The sequence below is a fragment of the Crocodylus porosus genome, unplaced genomic scaffold, assembly GCF_001723895.1.
Source record: "Crocodylus porosus isolate Cpor-Errol unplaced genomic scaffold, CroPor_comp1, whole genome shotgun sequence".
NCBI classification, from domain to species: domain Eukaryota; kingdom Metazoa; phylum Chordata; order Crocodylia; family Crocodylidae; genus Crocodylus; species Crocodylus porosus.
The window spans coordinates 98,694,163-98,711,390 of NW_017728886.1; the positions used below are offsets into that span (position 1 = coordinate 98,694,163).

A 17,228-nucleotide genomic window follows, 5' to 3' on the forward strand; every position below is an offset into this window, starting at 1 on the left:
TGTGCATGCAAAGAAAAAGAAATAAAGATACTTATTTCTGAAGGAAGATAAATGTCTTACTACTTTTTCCTTTACCTGAGAGTAAAAGCAGGAAAGAATGCAAATGGTACAGAGCTACAATGGAAATAACTGTCATGATCAAAATAATGAGAATGCATCATGCCTAAATTCATTCCTAACAGACAGTTACCGCATCTGTGAAAAGTGTGCACCAGACCATACTTACAGTAAATTCAGATGCAATGGATTTCTGTTGTGTTTAAGTTAAACTGGTATGCTGAACGAATTACACTGGTTCTACTGGGTACTGTGAATTGCAGTGCATTACAGCAAACCTCTGTTTAAAGAGAAACCAGTCTGAAAAAAATGATTTCACTACAAAAGCTCCTTATTTGTGTATATGACAAGGATGTAATATACAATGTAGAGAGACTTTTTCTTTTATAATTTTTCACCTTCTGTATACAAAAGTAAAAAATGTTAAAAAATAAAACCATTTAAAAGCACTTAATTACCCCACATGGGGCTAGGCATGAAAACAACAACTAAACAAGAACAATTAAATAAAAGTGACCTTGAAGAAAACCTTTGCACCTCCCCCATTCCCACACACTCGTGATCATACTTCAATGACCAGCCAGCACATTTTCACAGTACATAGTATCCCCTCAATGGCCAACTGGTCCATATTTTGCTTCAGGGCAAAATGCCCAAACTCAAAAATCAGACATGTTTGAACGAGAAGCCAAGAGCCAAAGGGTACGTCATCAAAGCTGAACCTTCGTAAACCAGTTCTGGCAGCTCATCAGTGGCACCATGTTAGCTTGGCCCAGGAGGAAGTTGACCAGGCAGACATGAGAGAGAGAGAGCTAGCGAGAGCGCAGGCGTAAGAGCGCAAGAGCAAAGCTGAGATATTGGAGGGAGCTACTACATAACAGTACCTTAGGACTTCTATGTTTAGTCTCATGAAGGTAAGCTAAGGGCTGTCCTGCTCAACTTTCTTTGCTGCTAAGGAAAAATGAATCAGGAGCTTTCAAGTTAGGCTCCCTCAATCTTCCCCCACACCAAAGATGCACCTGGCACTGAACGTGCTCACCAGCCAAGAATATAAGTAGGTCTATCCTAGTGTAAGTGTAAGTGTAGGGTGAATACTGCTACCCTTTGCTCCAGGCAGCCTCAAGCCAAAAAGCCCTGAAATGCAGGACTGGACTGAAGTTATACATAGGCTCAAGACTGCTCTGCCTCACTACTTCTCATAGCTTCCTCAACTACTGGTAGGATCTTCCTACAACAGTGATTCTCAACCAGGGTGTTCAAAGATCCTTTTAAGGGTGCCATGCAATATTAGCATTATTAGGTATGTAAAGACCTAGACACAATTCACAAGGTAAATCCAGAGATTTCAAACAAAAATCCAGTGTCAATAACAATGTTGACCTGCTGTGGTCTTTTTGAGCCCTATGGAACAGAAAACTTGCTGTATTATTTTACATAGTCAAAAAAAAGAGTGAAATTAAAGAGCTGACATTTTCTCAGGGGTGCTCTGAGTGTAAAAAAGATTGAGAATCACTAGCCTAGAGAGTGCATTACTCTAAAACACAGAGGTGACTTGGGACCATTAGCCCCTTTGAACTCTAAGTCATTAGAGTGTTCTAAAAAATCCCATCCATATTCTTCTGAGCTCTTTTTATACAATTATTTATTTTTAAATATACTGAAATTTGAATATTATACAACAGACCTTACCCCCCAAAAAATCCTTGGTTATTTCACTGTATAGCAGGTTATAAATGCTTACAGCACAGTTTTATTTTTCCTGGATCAAACTTGCACTCACCGGAAACAACATGATCACAAAATAAATTCCTAAACAATAAAGGGTTAACACACACCCTGTGGTCCTCGGGGCTCGGTGCTCAGCCTTCTCTCTCCCTCTCCTTCCCTCCTTCTCTCCCCCTGTCTCCTCCCTTCCCTTGAGGCATACACCCTACTACACACTGGGTTTGTTGCTTTCTTTACCAGCAGTGTTGCTTGTGCTGCTTTTAATTGATAACAATCTCTTATTTTTCTATTACATTTTTCTCTCTCACAAATTATTTTATGTCTATTTCCCAGAAGACTACTGGCAGTACACAAGGTCCTCCTTCAACTCTCTTAAGTCAAAAGCACGTACAGTTTAGACAAAAAGGAAAATGGGGTCAAGGGAAGAATGTTTTTCTGAAATAAGTCTGGAAAATGTGGACTTTGACAAAAAGTGGCAATAGTAAATACAGAAGGGTCATTTCTTATTTAGAATTTTTACTTTCAATCAATATTTTTCGTCCATTTCATAAAGGAAGGAGTCAGAACCATATTATAAATCCAATAATTCTGTAAGGAAAGTAAATATAAACAAGAGGATTTGAAGGTAATAAGTAGTTTGGTCTGGCTTTGACTATGCTAAAGTGGCTTATTATACTGCAGGAAATTAGTTTGAACAAGAATTGCAGATCATTAATCCCAAATCCCAAAGTTTATATTTAATCACCAATCCACCAAGCTGTCTAGACAGCTTCTTGAAAAGAGAGAGGGGGGGAAAGTATGCTGAATAAAACCTCCATAGCCATAAAACCATCTGTACTTGTACAAAGATTTAAAAAAAATCATGATGTTGAAGCAGCCAGGAAACAAAATATATCTTAACGTCAGAATGTCTGTCAGTCTAAATCAAAACAACAACACCTTTCAGGTTTTCTAAAAGATGTTGGGCTCACTTAGCCAGAGAACCCAGGTGCTGCTGTGCCAGGTGGTGTTTAATACATCTCCCCAAAATCTGGATTGGGCAAATCATATACACATGACCTTAACTTTCAGCAAGCACTTAAGCATTTGTTCAAATCTCACTGAAATCCAAGTGACTTCAGGCTTTGTTTAAAAAGATGAACTTGTGCCTGGACTTAAGTGCTTTACTGAATCAGGACCTGAAGACGCACATTAAGATCTGGGAGTCCCAAGAGAAAATGCTCATAATTGTTTCTGAAAAAGAACAAACAAACAACGCCCCAGATTCTCAACCTCCAAAAGGTTGTGGGGTTGGTTACTGGCATTAACGCAGTAGAGTAACTAGGGTGGAACACCAGGGTAACCACCCTCGCTGTTGATGAGGGTGTAGGGCCAAAAATACCCCACTTTTGCCGGAGTCGTGTGATTACAGCAGTAGCGGCAACCAGAAGTTGCCACTCTGCTGCCCCTGAGTGCAACAGATAAGCTGGGTGCCCTGCCACACTGTTATGGTGCTGCATTAGAAGAAAACTTTCCTTAAATATCATGCACAGCTGAGAGAATGAAAACAAAAGGAAAAAGAAAATCTGGTTCCCCTAAATGAATGGTCAGATGAAAGTCTCATAGACTCATTCTGACAAACAACTGTACTTAATCACATACAACATGCACCTTTCCCTCAAAAATTGCCTTCCAAAATTGGGACACACATCTTAATGCAGAGAAGCTGCTTTTTCTGCCCAGAACAGAAGCATAGAGCCACTGTAAGATGGCTGTTGCTTCTTTTCCTTCTCTTGCCTCCAGCAGCTGCATGGAGGTGCATGCCTTGCCTGGCTGGGGGCATGTGGTATACAAGAAAATATGGCATTTGTAGCTCTGAGCCAGGGAAAAGAAATGCCACCAAGACAAGACCACACTAAAAGAAACAAAGGGGCATGAAGAGAAAAACCCCAAATCAAGTCCTTAGGTATTATACATTACAGCATCTGAATCTCAAGGGAACCACTTACTCTAAGTGGAACCACTTGCAAGTTAAACATGTACAGACTGAGGTAATACAAGGTACTAATTGCCAACATTAAAGATTTGTAGAACAAAACCAGCCAAATACATTCTCAAAAAGCTCTTTAGACTATGAGGTTCCACCAAAACAATCTCAGAATTCTGACAGGGCCAGTTTGATAATACGGTACATGCATAGGTTATTTTGTTGTAGAGCTAATTCTTCCCCTTAGCTCTGAAAAATATGCAAATGCCTAAAGTAGGAGTTAGTCTTCTTAATCAATTAATAGAATGTTAAAACATGGTGTAAGAGGACACAGTAAACAATTGTAATTAATCCTAGGACATTCTGATGCAAACACCGGTGAGTAGGTAAAAGAGTCTAGTCTGCAGGAGATGAATTGTGATTAACTTCTCACTTTTGTGAGAAGCTAGACTGGCTAGAAATGCCACCTCTATTGTTCATTAGTCTACACATCCCTCTCATCAGACTCAAACTATTGATAACTTTTGTTTAGTCTATCAGGTCTATATCAAAAAGTGGGTATCAATTTTTGGCTTTGTCAACATAGATTGACAGCCTGTATTTAAGATGAGGACTAATTTTCATTACAAAAATATGTAGCTAGGCTATTCAAAATATGCGTAAGAAAAACACACACACAGCATGTCTTTTATTGATGTACAAAATGTGCATTGTTTCCAAAAGTTTCCCCACAGGTTATGCATATATAAATATTTACACTATTTAAAAACACCAAAGTTAATCATAAGACCTTCACACACACACTAGCTCATCTAAGACGGAGATAAAGTTTTTCATTGAAGTAGCAAAGAATTTTCACCAAAATATATTAGGTAAAAAGAATTGGAAAACAGAAATACTTAGATGGAAAGCACAAGTTTCCTAGTGAGCAGCAGCTGGCTAGCACAAACCAGTAGCAGATCAGAAAAGGAGAAAATAGAAAAACATCAAGCCCTGAGTGGAGTGCAAGTTGATATCATTCCATCATTGCATTGTCTGAGCACACATACTCAATACTGCAGGGCCCACAGACATGTGGTAATGGACAGGACGCTGGCTTTTTCTTGCTTAACGCTTCTGCATTGCCATGCACTTACATACCTAGGAAAAAGCATGTGTGGTAAGCACCTTTTCTTAATACACCTTAGATTACTCCCATAATATAACACTTAGGCGTCCCTATAGTATCTGAAGTCAAATATTTCCAGATGCAATTTATGATCCTTAATGTTCCACATGTGAAGAGAGAACAATGATGGATTTTCAGAAACAGACATGTTACAAGATTTTACATGAAACTAAGAGCCAGGGGATGTTATAAAAATAAGCTGTGAGAAAGGTGTGAGATTTTTTAAAACAAGTGACCTGGAATGGACAGAATCCACCTGGGCTAGGGACAGACTTTCAAAAAGCCTGAGCCTGAATCGATTCAATCTTTGCAGGTTAGTCTAACCTACCTAGGCTAAATCAGCTTTGTGACCAGCCAGACATCCCAGAAATACAGGCACATGCCTGTATGGCTCAAGCTAGATGCCAGGGGGCACTAGAGCAGCCCTCCCTTCACTTCCAGTGCTGAGCTGGGGGGAGGGAAAAGGGAAGTGTGGTCAGGTCCCGGCAGGACGCTGTGTTTAGGGAGGGTTCCCTCTTCTTAAAACAGCCCAGCAGGGAATGTTTATCAACCCTAACTCCGTGTTTATCGCCCCATTAGGAAAACAGAAAGTCAGTATCAGCTATCTGTTGATTCTGCCTTTGTCCTGTGTGCCACAGCTCAGAGGTAGCCAGCATGCGGTCTGCTAGCTAATGCTGAGAGGTGTCTGTGAGGGACAGGGACTGCCTGCTTAGCAGAGAGTGGGGAGGGAAAGCAGGGAGCAGAAGCCAGGCAGATGCCTACAGAGGCTACCAGAGCTGCAGCCAGGAAGCAGAGGGGAGGAGCCAGCCCTGCTGTGGAGCAGAGAGCTCCGCCCATCCCAGAGAGCATGCTGGGATGCTGGGGGAGTCTGATTTAATTTAAACAATCAAGGGGTCTGGGACAGATATTAACGGGTTTGAGCCAAATCAGTTAAGTCTGATACTATGTTCAACCATGTTCATCTCAAACCAGTTTCAGCCATGTGCACCGAACATCTGTTTTGTTACAGGTTTAAACCAGTTTCTGATCACTTAAACCAGTTTATGTGTAATGTCTGTCCCCAGCCTTGGTGCTCCATTTTCACCCAGAATAGTTTTTGCTTGCTTGTATCATAAGTAAGTGCACTGCTTTTTGTCTAAGCAAACTTGTCTGGTAGGATCAGTCTACATATTTGTTGCTTCCTGCATGAAAAAGTACTTCCTGACATCTGCTCTGAATTTGCAGGTTCTTACATTCCAGTATTACCCCCTCTTCCTCTCTTCAAGGCTAGGCTGAAAATAGTAACTTGGCAGACATGCATATATCATTTAAGGTTTTATAAGAGAACAACCATTAAACTGCCTCCTGCGTTTGTTTTTTTCTTCACTACATTCAGCAGATTTTTTTGACCTAGCTCTACAACTTCTACATTCTAGTGCTGGTGTCAGCATCATATGGTTGCTTTCATTTTATCATTTATAATGGGTTACAATATCTCTTTTAGAATGAGGTAAGCAGTTCTGAATTCAATAAGCTAAAATTATTATACCTTTATTCACAGCTCATTTTTTTCCAGAGCCTCAGGGACTATTTTTTTTCATTCTGTTCCCAAGCTCCTAGACCTATTTCAGTGCTTGCTTACATTTGCTTCTTTTTTTTAACTTTTTATTGTGATGCTAATAACTTTGTAGTTATTATAGTTACCACTTAGAGGTAGTTCAGATACAACAAAATGTAATGTTCCAAATAGGCTTTTTATTTGGAGCATGGAGAACTGCAACTCAGATAAGAACAAGGCTGTTCTAACAAAAACTGTCCAAGCAGCATTGACTTTCTGGTAATATGATAATATACGTGAGATGAAGGTCTGCACAGAAACATCCCTGGGAGACTGATTAAGCAACCCTATGAAGAGCTAAGATTAACCCATCCTTTTTAATTCCAAATATTGGCTTAAATCTTGGGTGCCCAAACCAGGGCACTTTCTATGCCTTTGTGCCAGTCACAAATTTTTCATTTTCCATGGAGTGACATTTTTTTAAACCCAGGCAGTCCTTAAGGTTATCCAAGGCAAAAAGGTTAAATCCCTAAAACAAAGATTCTCCACAAATATTAGGAAAACTAGCCAATTGCCCATCAAGAGCGGCAAATTTCAAAGGTGTGTTTATACGGTTGGCCCCAAAGGGGGAGGGAGGGATGGCAGCCATGTAAACACTTTCTCCGCTGCTGCCTCTTCCTCCAGCCTCTGACACGGGCTCCCTCCCCTTGCCCACTGCCCACCTCCTCCCCCAAGCAGCGGTGCTTTCCCCCACTTCCGTGCCTCGCCTCCCCTCTGCTCCTTTCCCTCCCTCCTTCCTTGCTACCTCCCCCTCCCTGCCAGCTGTTGGTGTTATAATAAACGTTGTGGGGTATGTGTGCACATTGGGCACCCCATCCCACTGGGCATGGCGGGGGGATGTCAGGGCCAGGCAGCAGGGAAGCATTACCACTGTGATCCCCCGCCCCCGTTCACCTTCCTCCCCGCTCGCTGCGCCTGCCCAGGCCTGCACAGCCAATCATCACCCTCTCGAAGGTGCAGGTGCAGATGACAAAGAGCGTTATGGATAGACAGACACACAGACTCACAGACAGACAAAGCCCTTTTTTATGTATGTATTTATTTATATATATAAAGAAATAAGAATTTTATATATATATATAAAAAATATGCAAAATGCTCTGCATTGTGTTCAGATTCTTCATTATGGAACTTAGTCTTAAAATAAAGGGACTAGAAACTATTTTTCAAAGATGAAAATGCCAAAACTTACAACTTCAGTGGCAACAGAAGCCCTATTACTGTTCTCAGCTATTTACAGTCAGACCAAGTTCTGTCAAACCTGCATCCATTCTATTCTATTCTATCAAAGGATGATTTTTTTAACCAATAAAGAAGTGTTTTTTTATTTATTTACCAATATCCAAAGTACCATGAAGTTCTCTGCAATCAAACCAATAATTTCTATTACTTTGCTGACCAATAATTTTTGCCGTATTTCACACAAAAAAAGAAAAAAAAAATCGAACAGTAGTTGGATTCATTAAAATGCTCTGCTGTGTGAGCCACATTTAACAATGCCTTCATGCATGTTTACTAACCTCAGTGGGCTCTGGGTCAGGCCCTTAACATACACAGGCATACTCAATGCAGATATGATAGTAACAAAAATGCAACTGTGCCCTCATTCACTTCCTTGCTGCATAACTTTTAGCTAACTGCTGACCTAATGTCTCATGGTATGTTTCACTGCTGCAGAGATGGTTATTCTGTACCAGCATATGAACAGGATGGAGACCAACATGGCAGACACTAATCTTAAGCTATAGATAGACTGGCACCACAGAGTAATACTTACATTGGAAATAAAATGCATACTGGGCAGATGGGGGCAGTTCCACTAGATGTTTCTGAATGTCTTTCTATTGATTTCAGTGGTATATGGAACAACTTCTAAAAAGTTCCTGGTAATGATTTTTGTTGCTTCACTACCTGCAGTGTCTGCAAGGTCCTTCCCATATATTTATTTCAGTTAAATATACTCCCTCTTTGAAAAGTCCTGTAACCTTAAACTTAACCTAAGGAAATATTTTTAAAAAGGCCAAACTATACCTTGATTTGTCTGAATCAAGAATCATCTTAGAGAGGCTTTAATTTTCAGGCTGAATGAGGCCTTAAGGGCAAGGTTCTGATCTGAAGTCAGACTGAAGGAACAGTTTGACACCACCATTTCCTTTTAATTTTCAACACCACATCCAGCAAGAACCCTCCACTGGCAGGAAGAGCATAAAATCTGTCAGGAACCTGACCTCTGGTTCCTTGATGGTTCACTTGTATCCCCTTCTCAAAATTTAGAGAAAGCCTGGCTCATCTGGAGTCACACAGCATTCAGTCTTATCCTGCTTCCATGTATTAATCTTGCTTGCTCATCCCTAACTGCAAAGTCAATACATAATACAGGTATTCCGTAATACGTGCTAATTTATTTTAATACCCTTCAACTTATTCTACAATATACAGGGATCTTAGTATTTGCAAAGTAAATATTACCCTATTTTTTATTTTTCATGCAATCATATTTTCAGTGCCAAAACTCAGATGATAGACAGTAATAAAATGAAGGGAGAAATGGATTTCCTGCTCTTATAGGAAGATACATTTATACTACATTAAGGGCATATGATTTGCTGAAAAAGCAAACACAGCAGTTTACCTAATCAGAGCTTCATGGTCATGCCCACACCCTCCTCCCCAGCAAACCTAAGCCTATATAATACAGGCCAACCAATTTCACACGCTATTCCCCATCAAGTACTGTACAGTCACTATACCTTTATCCCAACTGTGTTGGAGTTTACAATCCACACATATTTAGAATATCTATTTTATAGCTCATCTAAAAGATAACTGACAGGAGATAAGCTCAGGACTGAGTCTTAAATAGGGCAGTCCACCCAGTCTCGCCTGACATGACTTTGCTATTACAATAAACTGGTGGTAAATGCGGGATGCTGCCCATTGCATACCCTATTGCTAAGGGGTGCTATCCACGGCTCTGTACCTCCCCTACACCTTGGTCCATACCTCACAGATGGCATCCAGGATGTAATCATATCCCAGCCCCTAACTCTGGCCTCTCTCATTGGGCTCTGTGCCCCTCACTCATACTGGGCCCCTTGCCCCACACACACAGTTGGGGCTCCTAGCCTCTGGGCTTCTTGCTTCTTCACTAGGCTCCGTGCCCCTCACACACTCTAGGCTCCTAGCCTCTGGGGTCCTTGCCTCTCACTAGGCTCCATGCCCTTTCCCAAACTCTGGGCTCCTTGCCCCTCATTCGCTCTGGACCCCCTTGGTCCCACTGACCTCCTTGTTGGGTTACCCACAAGGGTGTGGGGGTTGGGGTTATGAGGCGCACCTCCTCACCTTTCACCAGGGAGGTAACAAACCTGGCATTTCTTGGGAGCTCCCACGCCACTAGGAGCCCCACCAAGCCACCCTTCCCCAGGAGGATGCAGTTTCAGTTCATGCCCAGGACCAATGAGGCCTCCTCCTTCCCCAAAGCTTCACCCTTACCTCCAAGGTATTCCAGGAGCAGCTCAGCCCAATGTTGCCTCCTTGGCTGCTCAACATGGACTGCTGCTCCTCTGGCCTATGTTTGAAATGGTCACCCTCATCAGGCACTTGGCAGCTGCCTGCTCCTGCCCTTAAAGGTGCATTACCACAATGACACACCAAACAACCCTGCATTCCAAAGGAAATCTGCCATCATGACTGCACTTAAGCGTGCTGGCTGGAAGCAAGCAGTGACCTAACCCTGCCCACTCTTAGCTTTATGGGAACACACAAAGGCCTGGCTTGATGACTCCTGCATCCCCTGATGGCAATCTATTTGTTGGGACATCACCTACCAAAGGGAAACATATTTCATTGCTCATAACATCCTGAATTTTCATCTCCACTCCCTTACTTGGACCAATGGAGAAAGGTAACTTCTGAGTGACACCATTAATTGTAAATTTTCTTCCAGATGTCAATTTCTTACATCCTAAAGTGTAAAACTTTACACTTTGCCAAATTTTAGCCCATAGAAAATTCTCTAAAGCAGTGGGTTTTTACCTGTGATCTGAATACTACATATAAGGGGTCCACAAAAAATTATCAAGAGTATGTCAATACCCAAACTTATTCAAAGAGGACCACACCTCCCTTCAAAATTTCCAAAGGGGTCTGCACTTCCATTCAAAAATTTTTAGGGGTCCACATAAGAAAAAAGGTTGAAAACCACTGCTCTAAAACAACACTCTTCAGCACAGATATAATTATCTACACATAAAAATCTGTATAATACAATAATAATAATAATAATAAAAAAATAATAATGGCTTTCATCGTTACAGTTGTTTCATGTGAAAAGCCAAAGGGGGAGACAAATATTGAATGTGTAAATTATTAATTTGCTCCTTCACACACACAAACATCTTAAAACCATGAAAGCAGGTGGTTCCTCAAGTGTACTATTTTCTCCCTTTTCTCCCCCCCAGCCCACCTCCCAGCCACCAAGTTAAAATTGTTCCATGTCACAGATTACTCCTTTGCTATCCCCAAATGTTGAGGAACAGCCCTTTTGCATGCACATTGGTTTAAACCATCCCAATTTTCTGTTGGCTTCTCCTTCTGCTTTTATGCCAAATGTAGCAAGGGAACAAAAAGCACACACTGCTTTAGAAACATCACTGTTAGTGAATATATTTGTTTAACCAGAGATAGGCAGACAGATAAATAAATATAGATATTGACATATACATTCACATAGGTAAAAAATAAATAAATAAATCAGAAGGACTGTAGGATTAAAGCCAGACAGAAAAAGTAAAGATAGTAATACCATATATTTATCATTTCTTGACAACTCAGCATCTAGTTAATCAATCCTAGTTTTTATTATCTTGTACATGTAATTTTAATTTCTAATAATATTCAAATAAATATGGATTATCAACAAGCAGGAAAATACATTTTTGAAAGATGCTTACCTTTACTTCACATTCCTTGTGGCACGAATACTTGCAAACTAAAATAAAGCAAAGGAAATATATGCATAAAACACTGAATGATGTTTTTTTCCCCCAATATCTTTTTAAAGCAACTTCTACCACAAACCTTGTCAGTCCTACTGCCCTTTAAGATATATTTCTTCTTTTAAAATAAATATACAGTGGAACAAGGTTTTTGTCTATTTATTAGTATCCTATCCTGAAAAGATTAATTTGGCTAACAGTAGTCAACCTCTCCGTCTTTCAATATATTTTGTCTTTTTACTATATAATTTGCTTGGTTTATCTGTAGGACCCAGTCACCTCTACCCGTATCTATGTAGCTCTACACACACACCCCAGAAGTGCTAAAATATTATGTCTGAGCAGCAAACACAGCAATCCTAATTTTTGTTTCAACCAGTTGCCTGAAGAGACCTGTAAATCTCTCAGTCCAACAGTTCCAAAGACCAAAATGAGTCAGAATCTACCCTGACTCAAGTGACCATGACTGGAATGATCATGTGTTTCACAATCAAAAACTGAAAGTGCTTTGCACAATCTGACCATCATGTCCAAATGAAAAATTAAAATTTGACTATACTTTGAAGATGTTGGCCTAGATGATGTCAGGATGACTCAACCTGATAAAAAGGACATATTTAGGATTCATCAAAATACCACTTCTCTTAAAGAGCATCCACATGACAACAAAATGACCTAATACCTGAAAATGTTTACTGATATATAAACATTTTGCAGCTTTCACCTTTTGATTTATTGTTCTGATTTGCTTTATTTTTGTTTCTTGTCCATTGCTATGCTTACTAAGAAACCCTGAGAAAGTGGCATTTAAATCAGAAAAGAAAAAGCCCAACTCTGCAAATGAAACATACTGTGGAATTTATCGGTCCACTTGAAATCACAGTGAAGGCAAACAAAGCCAATGTTCTAATCTTACTTCTTTGCCAATGGCACTTATAAACCACAACCATCAGCTTCCTAGCACTTCCATCCAGGGGAATGCAGTCATCTAGTAATTTGCTATGTGTCTAGTATTACCCAATTATACAGTCAGACCAATAAAAGTAATCACCAAAAAAGAGCATCTACATAGGAAAGTTAACTTACATACTATAACTTCATACCTCTACTAGGTTTTCTTTAGTATTGCTGAGAGTCCATGCATAGACAAGCTCCTAGTCTCTCTTTTCTTAGCTCTATGGCAGGATAAACAGCAGACCAGCTATAGTGAATACCAGAAGGTTTGAACCAAAAATAGCTCATGCCTAAGGTGCTGTCCAGTGAGGTTCTCCAGTTTTCACCTGCTTCTGTATTTTCCATCAGTTCTAATACCCTTCATTTGGGAACCCACCACCAAATTTGAAAACTGAGCTCAACTTCACAAAGTTAGCCTGCTACTGACCCTGAGCTATGGGGCCCTTTTTAGTAGCCAGCCATTCATAAACTACAAAACATTCATAAAGACACAGATGGCCATCCATACTATTGTCTGTCTAGTTTGAGAACAGGCTTCCAAACCACTTTTATTACTGATGCTCCAGAAGAATGCAAAAGCAAGATTCACAGAGTAAAACCAGAGCTTTTAAATAAGAATCCATAGTATCAGAAAAATGGCAACAGGTCAAAATGTTTCCGAGTTTTTTTACAACAGAAAAACTACACTATTATTTTCCTGTAGTAAAAAAAAATATTTTCCTGTGTAAAACTAGGAGTTGGCATTTTTAAGGGCTGCCTTGAGTCTAAGGAGGGGTGCCTGAAGTCTAAAGAGTTTCAAAGCCAGTCTTAGATACTCACAGCACTTGTGCTGGCTGAAGCCTTCACCACTAGTAGTAGTTTGTTTGGTGTTTTTTTTTTTTTTTGGTTTTTTGGTTTTTTGGTTTTTTGGAGGGGGGGGATTTTAACAAATTTGATTGCTAACACTACATGCGACTAAATTGATTCACTTTAGTTCCATTCACAGGAAGTGCACATTTGTGAGAGTGCAAGTGCTGGACCCTTTTTACTGGCTTTGATATTGCAGAGTTTTCAATAATTCAGCCCCTTTTAAAGTTTATTTGAAAACCTTCTATGAAACAGTGAAATAAAAAATATAGCACATTTAAAGAAATGTGCTGCCTTGTAAGTTTATAAACATTACAAGACAATCAAAAACCATAAACCAAAAAAGCAAATTTATTAAGGAAGCACAACTAATAGAGAAAAAAAAAGCCTATTTTTCTACTCTGCTCATGAGAAACAATGAATGAGCATGAGGAAATCTGAAATGCAGAGCATGCAATTATACTTCATTCAAAAGTAAATTCAAACTTTTCACAGCTGGCTTACATGTTACAGAATCACAAAGGTTACATGGTACATGACTAGGGACCCAACCCTGCAGTTCTTATGCAGAACCATGAATGCCTTGTAGTCAAACAGGAGTGTAAGGAGTGCATTCTAAGTAGTCTGCAGGATTCAACCCTTGCTTCTTCATCCAACTCAAATCCACGGCAAACACTGTATCAAACCAAAGTCCTATGTTAAAAGTCCAACACATTTCGTATCAAAGGGTTAAGACCTCATGATAAATGGCTGTTTCATCACTACTAATACATGTTTCAATACAACTAGGCAATATATCACACAAAGCACTTTCTGAAAAGCTATGGGTCACATTCAGCCTGCTCATTCAACTGCATTCATTTTTAGATACTTACATTGGTAAATACTCATCACTTGTACACACTGGGTAAATCGGTTTCATTTCAATTTTTCTGCCAATTTCACTTCTTTTGGTATCCATAAAAACTCTATTCCACCAAGGTAATGCCCCGCCCCACTTTCTCACTTACTGTGTAACAAAGCTGATAATAGTAGTAATAATAAAGCTGGATGAAAATAAATGTGCTGGGAGTGAGATCACAGTCTGTCCAGATGCTGCAAGTACACAAGCATCTCTTTGTGCTCTTAAGAAGAAAGGTGGCTTTCTTTCATTCTGGGATGAATGTCAAAATATATATTGTACACATCACGGCTAAATGGTATAACAGGGAAATCAAGTAACAAGTAACAGATATGGGCCCCAGAACAAGAGCCAACATTCAAACACCCCATAGCCTCAAAGAAGGTAGAAGGTTCCAGTTTCCTAACTACATGCAAATTTCATAACTCAACTTTGTCTCCATGTAGGACTAAAGCAAAACTTCAAATGCAAGTATGCAAATTTTGGAATAATTGAAATTAATAGATTCATAGACATTAGGGCTGGAAGGGACCTCGGAAGATAACTGAGTCCAGCCTCCTGCCCCAGGGGCAGGAAGTCAGCTGGGGTCACAGGATCCCAGCAAGATAAATGTCCAATTAACTCTTAAAGGAGTGCAGAGTAGGTGCTTGAACCACCTCTGGTGGCAGTCTGTTCCAGGCCTTGGGGGCTCAGACTGTAAAGAAGTTCTTCCTTATATCCAGCCTAAACGGTCTTGGAGAAGTTTGTGACCATTTGGCTTTGTCATCCCATGGGGCGCTCTGGCAAACAGGTGTTCCCCCAGATCCTGATGTACACACCTTATGTACTTATAAACAGCCACCAAGTCCCCCCTGAGCCTGCGCTTTTCCAGGCTGAAGAGTCTCATAGCTCTCAGCCTCTCATCATAAGGCCTGTTTTCCTGGCCTCTGATCATGCGCATCTGGGCTCTCTCAAGCTTCTCCACATCCTTTTTGAATTGTGGAGCTCAGAATTGGATCCAGTACTCCAGCTGTGACTTCACCAAGGCTGAGTACAGCAGGAGGATGACATCCTGGGATTTGCTAGAGAAGCATATATGGATGCAAGCCAGAGTTTTGCTCACTTTACCAGCTGCAACATCACATTGGTGGCTCATATTCATCTTGTGGTCAACCATGACCCCCAAGTCCATTTCATCTGTAGTGCTAACCAGCGTAGCACTGCCGAGCAGGTTTTATAAGCATGCCACAGGTTTTTCCTCCCGAGGTGGGGAACCTTACATTTTTCAATGTTAAACACCATCAGGCTCTCATCCGCCCATTTGTTGAGCCTGTCAAGGTCAGCCTGGATTACCCTCCTGTCTTCAGGTGTGGATGTTTTACCCCAGAGTTTGGTGTCATGGGTGAACTTGGCCAGTCCGCTTCTGACTCCAATGTCCACATCATTAATGAAAATGTTGACCAACACAGTTCCAAGGACAGAGCCTTGGGGGACCCCACTGGTCACATAATTAAAAACAAAATGATTAAAAACAAAAGCCAAAACATTCCTCTGGGTTCCTTTTTAATTTTTTTTTTCATTATAAGATAAATAAAATAAATAAATGGAAAACCAAAGAGAAATTTTTGTTCTGTTTTGTTTTCAGCTGTCACTTATCAGGAAGCAAACAATAAGGAGGAGGAAAAAAAAGCGGAGAGATGCAGGACATAGGAGGGAGTGCCAAAAGCTGGCAGTCTGAGTAAAAAGATGAACTACAGGGGCACAAGCAGAGAAATTCTATGCCAGGAATGGGCAAAATATGGTTCATGGGCCACATCTGGCCCACGGAGCAATTCTGTCTAGCCCACAGCAGGTCCCTCAGCCCCACTGGGCAGCACTGGCGTACCCCCATCCCACGCCAGCCCACAGCTTTCCCCGAGATGCCTACATGGCAGCGGCAGCCCCCAGTCCTGCCAGCTCAGCATGAGGTGTAGTGGAGAGGAGCAGGGGCAGTAGCGGGAGCCCCAGTGAGGATGCTACACAAGGGGTCAGGTGCCAGTCTCCATGGAGACTGCATGCAGCTGGGCAGGGAGCTGCATCTGGGGCCCGGAGATGGTCTCCATGGAGACCATGCATGGCCAGGAGGGGAGCTGCATCTGGGGCCAGGGGCCAGTCTCCATGGAAACCGACCCCGACCCCAGCCCCAGCCCCAAATGCAGCACCCTCACCAGGGCTCCCATGCTGCCACTGCCCCCAGACCACTCCACACACGATGTCCCATGCTGAGTCGGTGGGGCTAGGGCCTACAGCCACTGTGTGGGCATCCTGGGACAAGCTGCTGGCTGGTATGGGACAGGGGTGCCATAGTGCCACCCACCTCCCCCAGCCCTGGTCCAGTCCTAGAGACTACTTCTAAGTGTGTGGCAGGGCATGGAGTCACCAACAGGTCAACCACTCCCCTTCCCCCACCTGTGGGCTGTACACTCTGGGCCGGGGGAAAAAACGGAGGAGGGCAGAAGGAAGGGAGGCTAAGTCGCCCCCATTTTGTGGCTCAGTGGTGAAACATGGTTGTCCCCTGCCCCTGCCTCCGATCCTCAGCCTCCCAAGCCTTGTCCACAGGGCTAGCGGCCCTCCTCTCCTGCTCATGAGTGCTACGGCCCCCCCCGTGAGGTCTAACAGTGGTTTCCAGCTCTGCCCCAGCCCCACACTGTCATTGCCCCAAGATCCCAGCCCCGACAAAGATGACACTCCAGGGAACCACATGGGCAGATGAAGAGCTGCAACTGGGTTCAGGGCCAGGATCACAGGGTGGTAATAGCACATGAATGCGACAGGGCAAAGCTGCGATCTGCTCCCTGCACATGGAACCCATGCCCATCACAGGGACATATGAGCAATGGATCACGGCTCTCTGACCCAGGCCCAGCCCCAATCCCACGGTGTCATCACTCCATGACCCTACCCTGTGATCCTGGCCTCAACTGCCTATCCTGCTCCTGAACACTGCTGCTCAGGGCCCCATCCCACACAGGGAATTTTAGTCAGCTGTTGCATTGGGC

At 41.9% G+C, this 17,228-nt stretch overlaps 1 protein-coding gene across 10 annotated transcripts in view; it reads right to left on the reverse strand.

The window, feature by feature from the left end:
- The window catches only part of TNS3 (tensin 3), a 342,744-nt gene that overhangs the window by 253,660 nt on the left and 71,856 nt on the right, over nucleotides 1-17,228 (reverse strand). For 8 of the 10 annotated variants that reach the window (XM_019539604.1, XM_019539596.1, XM_019539585.1 and 5 more), the window contains one exon: nucleotides 11,466-11,503. The exons of the other annotated variants lie outside the window; for them this stretch is intronic. The gene's annotated coding sequence lies outside the window, so the exon portion shown is untranslated. The remainder of the gene's footprint in view (nucleotides 1-11,465; nucleotides 11,504-17,228) is intronic. 10 annotated transcript variants of the gene reach the window in all.